This window comes from Lissotriton helveticus, chromosome 3_1 (assembly GCF_964261635.1).
Source record: "Lissotriton helveticus chromosome 3_1, aLisHel1.1, whole genome shotgun sequence".
Lineage (NCBI taxonomy): Eukaryota > Metazoa > Chordata > Amphibia > Caudata > Salamandridae > Lissotriton > Lissotriton helveticus.
Window position 1 is genome coordinate 951,412,400 of NC_136061.1, and position 9,778 is coordinate 951,422,177.

The window sequence follows — 9,778 nt, forward strand, 5'->3', positions numbered from 1 at the left end:
AGTTCTTGCATTCGAGTCATGTCGGCCCTGGCATCGCTCGCTTGGTGTGCGCGCTCCAGCTCCGCTATACTCTGCTCTAAGCAAGTTATTCTCTGCCGTATAGCCTTAAGTACACTAGAGTGTTTGGCCATCACCTGACCCCTTACAAACACCTTAAAAGTCTCCCATACCGTGGAAAAATTTTCGACCGACCCAATGTTAGTGCCAAAAAATGAGTCCATCTCTTCGGCCAGCTCTGCCCGGAAAGTCTCATCAAGCAGTGAGTATGGAGGGAACCGCCAGGTAAAGGGGGGTATTCTCCTCTCTGGGGTGTCAATCACCAGCAGAACAGGAGAATGGTCGGATAGCGTACGAGGCAGTACCTCACATCTCCGTACGTGTTTCATTATGACTCGTGACGCCAACCAATAGTCTATTCTTGTATGTATGTTGTGGAAAGACGAGTAGTGCGTGAAGCCCCCTGTGTCCGGATATTTGTCCCTCCAAACATCAACCAAATCTAATGTGATCATTTCCGCTTGTAGCTGTTGTGCCGCTGCCGCCGGGCGTCGTGGAGGCCCCGCCGACCTGTCTACCTCCGGGTTAAACACCAAGTTGAGGTCGCCCCCCCATAACATCTTGTAATCTGCATATGGGGCACACGATCTGGCCAACGCATTGTAGAATGCGGGGGTGTCATAGTTCGGACCGTATACATTAACTACTATAAAGTCATGACCTTTCCCCACACACCTCGAGATAACAAATCTACCATCCGGGTCTGCTCTCAAAAGCGTAAGCTGCAGTCTGGATTTGGGGTTGACCCAAGTGAGTACCCCCCTTAAGTGCGAGGTGAACCCTGCCTGCGCGGTACATCCCGCCAGCCCTCTAGCAGTTAGCATTTTATTGGTTGGGACTAAGTGCGTTTCTTGAATGAGGGCCAGGTCAATGTGCTGTCTCTGTAGGTAGTTCAGCACCTTCCTGAGCTTACGATAATCATTAAGGCCCCTCACGTTCCATGTCAGGGCCCTGATGCATACCGTGTCACCATTCAAGCAGGGATTAGTCACTTCAGCCATAGACATTGCAATTTAATCAGTACAATGTGGAATACCCAAGCAGAAAGAGTTGCAGCATACAGGGAGGGTTCAAGAAGCAAAGCCAGTGTCTTCTCACTAGTGCACCAAAGGAAACACTGCGGGACCTCGCTGACATGGGCGAGCACGCACTATCAATCACACACTGAGCGTTCATCACCAAGTCGTCATTGTCGTCACCATCACACAGAGCAGTTCTGAGTACTTCAGTATGCAGCAGCATCTCCTCAAACAATCCCCATCCCCCAGCCCCCCTCCCACAGCAGACCTCCCCCAACTCGGCCCGACAGTATACCACACCCTCCCATCCCCCGAACTTCCCCATCCCAACCCCAACTTTACTCCAAGTAGCCCCTGTCGGGACCATAGTAGCCAAAGGCGCTAGGGCAGAGGTCGCCAAATTGGTCAGCTGTCGCAATTCCAACAGTTCTCTATGTAATCTGACCCCTGCACCTACATACCCATATTGTCTACCATTGCGTGTTATAAGCTCGGCAATTCTCAAAAAACTCTATGCATCCCTTTCCCGTGCAAAGTGGGTATATCTCACCATTCGATTTCCTCAGCTGCCCGCCCTACATCTTCCCCAGTACATGGATTGTTAAGAGCGCAAGGTTCCACCAAACATCCCAACAATCACTGTCGTCTCTCCCACGCCCCTTCAAAGGATTCTACTCGTAGAAATGGGATAAGCACGCTGCAGGAGGCCACATCATAGATTACTACACAACTACCTACAGTACATGCAAACAGTGCAGCAGGCAATATCCGGTAGTCAATCAATGGTAAGATCTCACCCAGTTGTCGCTGCGGCACTCTCATACGGGCTACTGTTCTGCAAGTGTGTCCATCCGCTCACAGTGTTCTGGAGTAGTGCGTCAACGAACCCCGCCCCACCCATGCACCGAGAATCAAGCCTCCCGCTCAATCCTGGTCATCTAGCAGTGCAGTGTCTTCGTGTTCTTCATTTTGGCTACGCGGACCAGTTCGTTGCTCCTTTGACCATGCCTTCAGGGTTTTCTGCAGCTCCCTCAGGTCTGTGAAGAAGTGGGACCGGCCTTGCTTATTTAAGCGGAGTTTAGCGGGATACAGCATCGCATAGTCCAGGCCCAGTTTTCGTAGCTGCTTTTGTATGGGGCAAAGTGACGTCTCTCCTCTTGTACCTTTGCAGTGAAGTCCGGATACAAAGATATGTCCATACCCTCGATCTGTAGTTTCCCCTTTTCTCTGGCCACACGCAACGCCGCGTCTCTGTCTCTGTAATTTAGAAGTTTGGCAATGATGGGCCTCGCTGTAGCCCCAGTTTTTGGCCTGGGTCCCAGGGTGCGGTGCGCCCTCTCCACAACAAACATCGGTGAGAAGGTTTCTTCGCCCAGTAGAGTGATCAAGAGTTTCTCAACAAATAGCTCCATTTTTACCAGTGTTGGTCGTCTCCGCCACTCCCGTTATTCGGATATTCGAGCGCCTGGAGCGCGCCTCCAAGTCCTCCGACTTGTCCTGGATGAGTAGCTTACTGAACTGCTTGCGGTCCTTGTCCCACTCCGTTTGTGCTTCTTCGACCTCCGTGATTCTCCTTTCCGACATGTCGAGGCGTTCCGCATGTCTATCAACCCTCTCTGACATGCGATCCATACGATAGGAGAGGGCGTCAATTTTGGTGCCGATTGATGTCATGCTATCTTGCAGCCCTTTCTCCATAACTGTCAGCATTTCTTTAATTTCTGAGCACATCCCGCTCTCAGGAGCCGTAGCTCGCGGTGATGTCCCTGCAGCCTGAGAGTCTGGGACCTTCGCACGCCTTTGATCGAATGGAAGCTTGGACTGAGTCTTGTCGCCCTTTCCCATGGTGTGTCCGCCAGTCATCCAGCTCAGGCAGTACGCGATGCAGAGGGCACTGCAGAGTCCGTCCACTCCTTGCCACCCCCAGTCCTAGGCACACTCTGAAACGCTGTAAGTCGCAATCCTCCGCGAGTTATGGCCTGTGTTCTCAGCAAAGGTCGTCAAGTGAGCCACTGCGCTCCGCTGTGTACTGCCCGCAGAATCCCTGCGCCAATGTCTATCCGGGTGCAGGGCCCCCGCCGCGCGATTCACTCTGCTCACGGGGGTGGCGAAGGCCTCCTGTCCTCAGTGAAACGATCGGATCGGGAGTACTGTGCCCGCGCTGCTAGGCCAACTATCCGTGCCAGTCTCGCTTGCAGGCTCTCCTGGCGTCTGTGCAAACTCCTACGCACGAGGATTGCTGTGATGGCGTCCCCAATATGAGGCAGGGGGGGACCAGGGTCCATCGCGCAATGGGTACTGTGTATGCAGACGTACCTCCGTTGCCCCCGTGCACCACTCACCTCGCGTTTCAAGTCTATGTGGTGCCTAGAGTGTAGTCCAGCCGTCCCCCACTAGCCTGTGGTGGACGGACTCCACAGCGCCAAGCCTCGGGGACGGAGCTCACACAGTCCCTCCACACTCCTCACCTTACTTCAGCACACTCTCCGTGAAGGTGCCCCCTGTGCCATGTCTCCGTGAAAAAATCCCCCGCCTCAGCGAGTGCGCAGGTGGCGTCCAGAGCGCTAGCCCGCACTCGCAGTCACGTGTGTCGCCTCGCCTCCCAGAAGAGGCCGGGGATCAGGCCTAGCACGTGGTGCAAGCGCTCGAGTCTTCAGCGCCTATGCGCCGTCTGCATGCCAGGCTTGTAGGGCTCCCGCCCCAGTCGGGACAATGCTGTGGTGGGGGCTCCAACGTCGGGCCCCGCCGACGAATGTTCTGTGTGGTCCGGCGTGTCTCCTGTGGAGCCCGGGGCTCCGTGCTCGTCCCAGGTACACTCCGCCCTTGGAAGCCTAAGCAGGCCGCAGCTCCCGTCCGCCGCCTAAAATACCAGTACCAGGGTGGGGACGCTTCTCCGGGCCTGCAACGCTGTCGGGTCCAATCACAAGGAGCTGGGAATGTGCTGTGAGTCGCCGACCCGGCCGATCCGCTGCGCCGCGGGAGGCGGCCAAATTTTGCGCCGCACGCACAGCGACGTACGGCAGGCACCCCTCAAAGCAAGACCGGGGATTGAGGCCTAGTCCGCCGCCATGCGAGTACCTCAATGGTTAGCTGGCGTGGCGCTCCCCAGGGGCCCGAACGTCTGACCAGAGGCGCCGATCACCACTCCTAAGCAGGTCCCACCACAGGGTAGTCAAGGCACATCAATGGAAGGATTTAATAGCAGGATAATGTGGGTATCGGTGAGGAGCTCAGCGCTCACGCGTCCACCATCGACGCTGGCAAGCTCCGCCCCCCCAAACAATGGACTATCAAATCTTTATCGAGTCCCTTACTGAAAAGAAGAAAAACACTAAAGAAACGAAGCGTACCTGTGGCAGCAACTGGGGCCACAAAAAGGGAAGGGGAAATCACCTACTGTAATCTAAGTACAGCAGAATTTGAAATGCATCTAAAACTAAAACCACGTGAAACAAAACACAAAAACAGGAAAATCACAAAATAATGTGAGTAAACCTACCCATCACCAAGACATGGGCCGAGGATCTATTGCACTGCACAACCACACAGGGATTTACAATCTAAGAACATCCACAAGCATCAAAGTCTTGTAAACACATCTCTCCCACCCAATAACCACAATAATGAAAAGCAGTCAAGAGGACTTTTTAAACTAAGCTCGCAACATACATCTATGATCAGCAGGAAATCCTATGGCTTCAAATAACATGTCCAGGGAGAGCCCTCCCTGGGTACGTTTTATAGAGGGGGCATTCAGAAGAAAATCAACCACATATGTTAAATTAGTGCCCACAGCTCGTCTCGGTCATTGAGTCCGTTTGTAGAAGTATGATATCTATCAATTAATCTGGCCTCAGTTCTGTTTAATTTCTGTTCTTATTCACATCTGTTTGCGGCCGTGATCACTACTAGGACTGACCACATCATGTCTTCTTCACTATGTCCTGCATCAGAGTAATGTTGTACCAATGGAGCCCCACTGGTTTTGCACCTAATGCGCGATTTGTGCTGTCCAATCCGCATTTTAACAGGTTGGGTCGTCTGGCCTATATAGGCCAGGTTGCAGGGACAGGTGACTATATATACAACATTTTTAGTGTTGCAATTAGAAAATGAACGCATAGTATGCATCTGACCATTGATCGCAACCTCCTTCAAATTTTTAGTGTTGGGACACACTGTACAATTCATACATCGGTAGTGTCCGATCACTGCTGGTAGGCCTAATAAATTCCTGGTATCTTTCCGGATGGGTAATTCTCTACTTGCTCTCACTAAATGTTGTTTTATATTTTTCCCTTTCCGAAAAGCAAAAAGTGGTTTAGGGATGTTGAGGTGTTCAATCAACCTCCAGTTCTTCAGGATAATTTGCTTGACCTTATTGGCTTTGGATTTAAAGGTTAACACACAAGTCATCTCACTTTTTTCATTTTTTTCTTTTGGGGTCAATAGGCTTTCTCGCAGCGAGTACCAAGCTCTTTTAAGTGCAGCTTTCACTAATTTCCTTGGGTACCCACGGGCACACAGTTTGTTTAACAAAATTTCTGCATTGTCGAAGTAGTCTTGTTTATTCGAACAATTGCGACGTACGCGTAAAAACTGCCCAAATGGCAAGTTTTCTTTGAGACTTCTGGGGTGGCCGCTGGTAAATTCTAGAAGAGTATTACGATCAGTCGGCTTAGTGAATAGGTTCATCTCTAGGTGGCCATTGTTATTAAAAATCCACACATCTAAAAAGTTGATTTTCTCGTTACTGAAATTAATTGTAAATTTGAGATCAGGCGTACATGTATTAATCCAACTATGAAAAAGCTCAAGTTCTTCTCTGCTCCCTGTCCAGATTAGGAATATGTCGTCAATGAAACGAACCCATCTCGACCAACAATGCCGAAATGGGTTCGCCTCACCAAGGACATATCTCCCTTCGAATTGATCCATCACGAGATTAGCTATCTCTGGGGCGAAGCAACACCCCGTCGCTATCCCCTTAAGTTGTAAATACAGATCCCCTTTGAAAGAAAAAAAGCTGTTCTTTAAACAAATTTTGGCCAAATCAAGAATGAATTTGGTGGGCACCTGGTGGGGACTGCTTCTTTGATCTAATACCAACTCCATCACCATGAGAGCTTCATCTTGCGGTATATTAGTGTAGAGACTTTCGATGTCGAAGGAGACCAACAACTGCCGGTCTCCATCGAACATCGAGCTCTCCACCTTATGGATAAAATCCATCGTGTCCCTGATGTATGCTTTGGTCATGACAACAAATGGCTTAAGAAAGGTATCAATATATTTTGCCAAGGGTTCAAGCATTGACCCACATGCCGCAATAATCGGGCGTCCTGGGGGTCTGCCCATAGACTAAGGGCGTTATTTAGGGTTCGGAGGGCAGGATACCATGTCACAAAAGTGACAGATGTCCCGTCTGCCATATTATGAATGCATTGTAACCTACGGGGCTTGTCACATGGAGGATGGGATATTTCCCACGTTTTGACGGAGTATCTCGTCCTTCAAACTCTAAATGAAGGCCCCAATGCATGTTGGGGCCTTCCTGAGGACACCAAGGCCATCACCTGCAGGGAAGTGAAACAAGTCAACATATTCTCTGTTCTGCTGAGTAGAAGTGCATGTATGTATCTAGCGAATTGTATCACGGGTAAGCCCAAAGAACAAGTCAGAACAATGTTGCACATGCAGCAGTGCACAGCCCAGTGGAAAAGTCACTGGAAGACACCGCTAGGAAACCAGGCAAAATCAAGTTTTCAAACTGTAACTTTGGGACTACTGAAGAGATATTTATGGTAGAGCTATGCCGTTTTATGCCTTCCCTTTCAAGTTCTAGTTTTTTTTCATCTAGTGATCTCTGACCCACAGCATCGGAGTACAAATTCTAATGTTCCACCGTTAAAGTTGTGCAATGTCTCGTTAAGAAACAGCTAAAGTGCTCCTTTTCATCTCCCTATTAATTAAACGCCATGATGTGTAATGTATTTTATGATGTGCGGAGAAAATGAACTCTCTGCTTGTAATCACTGGATACAAAGATGTGTGCGTGGTAGAGTTTTGAATCTGGTTTGTTTTGACATCCTCGCCCCCAAAAAGCTTTGTCTGGCCAACTACAGCAAAAACCCGTTTTCAACAAAGCAATTCCAGGAAAAGCCTACAATTCTGACTTCATCCCAGGTTTTCTCCTCCCCATATTCCCAAAAAAGAGCACCACAGCTGACTGGAGTTTGTCTGGTCCCCAACGTCCTCTAAAACCTAATGTAAACTGTACTTGCAGTAAGAGACAAAGCTTATGAGTGCTCATTTCTGAGGGATACGTCTGCCTGCAGAATCCTCAAATCTTAAATAGCCCCTGGTTCCAAAATGCATCTGTAAACTTCCCATTGCTCTCCTACGCCGGTATGGGGTGATGGCTGCACCTTTACACCCACCAGAGACGTAGCAGCATGACGTCACCAAAGGTCAGTTCCCTTTTTCTTCTGGACAAGGAGCTGGAGCTTTTGTTAATGATTTTTTCATATTTCTAGCAAGTTTTTCAGCTGAATTTTTAAAAACATATTTGCAGTGCATAAGAGTTTTCACCACCAAAGAAATCAGACTTTAAACCCTGTTAGACTTGTAATGGATGTCCATTTCACACCCACTGGCAAGTCTCTCTGTGGTTCTGGGGTGCAAAGCACGACTCAAGGTCACGTGATAAATGTGGCTTCATACACCACACAGCAATTAAAGAATGCAGGGCTCGAGTCGAGGGTAGACACCATCTACCCACTATTTTCAGAGTGTAGGCGCTGTCTACCCTGCTGCAGAGCTGGACACTTTCAGCGGTGTACCACCTTCCTTTCCTACTTCTCCCGAAATTCACAGAAATATGCTGAACTCGTCCCGGTATAATTTTCTGACACCGGGATACTTTTAGCAGCGCCTGCAGGTTGTCTGCTTTTGTTCCAAGCAGCAACGTGCCGGATTGGAAGGGGCTTATCAGATTCCAGCTTTGCCCATTACAAAAGCCAGAGTTAAGGGGCCATTAGGCCTCTTTTTGTTGGAGCATCCTGGCTGAGAGCAATTTGTAGCCTCACAGCTAGATGCAATGAAGGGGAAACAAAGGCTCACATCTTATCACTTCATAGGTACTTGAGAGAAATGCTTTCGACTTTGTTCAGTCCCTGTATACAAGAGATATGCATGCACTGTAAGAAAGTCAGATGTGTTGATCGCCCCAGCATTTACACACAACAATTTAAATACCACTATTTTGATTTATTTCTTTTATTGAGCTTTAGCCCGCTACTCATCCCCATGCAGGGTGTAAGTGTTTTACATCACACTTACAGATCATTCATTGACAATAAATCATGTGTGTACATCAGTATAAAGGATGTATTACATAGGACAGTGAAAGTTACAAGGTGTAGGCGCCGCATGTCCTTCATACCTCACTGTGCTATATTAGAAGAATGCAATATATGAACTGTGAATAACAAAAGAATCTGTTTTAAAAGCAGTAACCCACTTACCTATCTACATAAAATAAAAATCTGTTATCTGTGTGTTACGTGATGTGCTTTGCAGGAGATGTATTAACCTTCTATCTATACTACTTTTATTCCAAACTAGTACTGGGCAAAATACAGATCTCTCCAGCGAGCAATTTATCCTCGTATTATTACCATTATTATTATTCCCTGAGATTGAGCTGACACACAAAGATCACTGTAGCAAGTGCCTTAACCCCATAGGATATTTTAAATTACAGAGCTTGCAACCAACTAAGCAGAACAGATTTACTACTACATTTCTCCTTGTTGCCAATTTCTTTGTGACAGGGTAAAAAAACCAAATGTATATATAAATTGAGGGCCAGATTTTACATCAGGGTTGCATCTATATTTTGGCACAACCCCAATGCAAAATCTAATTTGTTAAATATTGTAATGCTCTCAAATGTGCTCATAATAGACCTGCTAGACATATGTGAGGTCTTAAGATCTGATGTCACTTCCTGTAAGGTCATGGTCTGTGATTCCACTTTGTGAGGCCACATAAAATGTCACACACCATGATGGTACATGTGGTGATGTAGTTAACTCACCAAGTTAGGCAGAATGGTTTTGGCATCACTGCACATGACATCACTGAGTGTGACATCACCGGAATTGCCTGTGATGTCGCGCTCCATGATGTCCTGTGCAGTGATGCCACACACATTCTGCCTAACTTGGTGAGTAACCCTTTTTTTTTTTTTTTTTTTTTTTTAGAGCTTGAGCCCTCAAAGAATGTAAAACCGAACAGGTTATGACCTTCACCCGCAACAAGCATCAGGCTCGATGCTGGCCACGGTCTTCCTTGGAGTCACGTTTCTCTCCCTTATTCAAATCGTCCAAAGAAAGAGAACATGACAACCAGTTGTCTAGTGCAGATCAAAGTTGTGGGGTAGTTCGCCTTGATGCACTCTGCCTGCTGCTGCTGGAGCTCATGGAACCTGCTCTGATTGTGCCACCTGCTCTGGCACCCTCCAAGTATCTTGTCCGGGTTCTTCACTGTCGTTCTCATACACGGTGCCGGCGCTGATACTGGTTTCACCGGAGTTTCTGACACTGGGAGCGACGTAGCTCAGATCCACAGTGTCATGATGGCACTATTCAGGAAGGCTACAATTCCCTTTGGCTCTCATAAACACCAAAGCACACCAA